Below are 862 nucleotides of genomic sequence, written 5' to 3'. Positions count from 1 at the left end.
ACGGCAAAAGAGAATGCCAGTGCCGTAACCAAAGCTTTCCTAAGTGAAATAATTCCGAGATGGAGCATCCCTTAGAGGCTTAGTAGTCCCAAGGTTTGTGAAGGTTTATAGCTCCGGTTGAGGGTTAGGGTGTAGGTTTGCTCGCTGAGCTGTCCGTTTGTTATCCAGACATTTCATTATCTGGCTAGGTAACATCATCAGTGGCGACCTTCAAGAGAAGCGAAGATGTTGTCTCCTGCTTTCAATTTATATGTTTGTCCTGGATGGGGTTCCTGGGGTTTGTGGTGATGTCATTTGCTATTCGTTTTCTGAGGGGTTGACAGAGGGTAAATCGATCTATGTTTTTGATTATGGCGTTGTGATTGGAGTGCGAGGCCTCTCGGAATTCTCTGGTGTGTCTGCATATACAGCAAACCGACAAACACTGACCAAATACTTACCTACACTAGCAACAATCCCAACACGCAAAAAGGAAGGTGTATCAGAACACTATTCCAACGAACCACCACACATTTCAGCACAGACGAACTTCGAAAACAGAGGAGAACCACCTATACAACGTATTTAAGAAGAAGGGATACTTAAGAAATACAGTCCACAGATCCCTCAGGAACAAACCACGACAAGTAGACCTAACACAGCCAGAAACCCTCACCACCTTACCATACATCAATGAAGTCTCAGAAGTGGCAGCCAGACTACTAAGACCCCTCGGAATCCCACCAATAGTCTCAAACAAAACTAACAAATTTAAAAGACCCAGTACAACCCATGGACAAAATCAACGTCATATACAAAATTCCATGCAAGGACTGCTACAAACACTACATAGGACAAACAGGAAGAAAGTTAGCCACCAGGA

The sequence above is a fragment of the Chiloscyllium plagiosum genome, chromosome 8 (assembly GCF_004010195.1).
Source record: "Chiloscyllium plagiosum isolate BGI_BamShark_2017 chromosome 8, ASM401019v2, whole genome shotgun sequence".
In the NCBI taxonomy this organism is placed as follows: Eukaryota; Metazoa; Chordata; class Chondrichthyes; order Orectolobiformes; family Hemiscylliidae; genus Chiloscyllium; species Chiloscyllium plagiosum.
Note: the sequence above shows the minus strand (reverse complement) of the source record.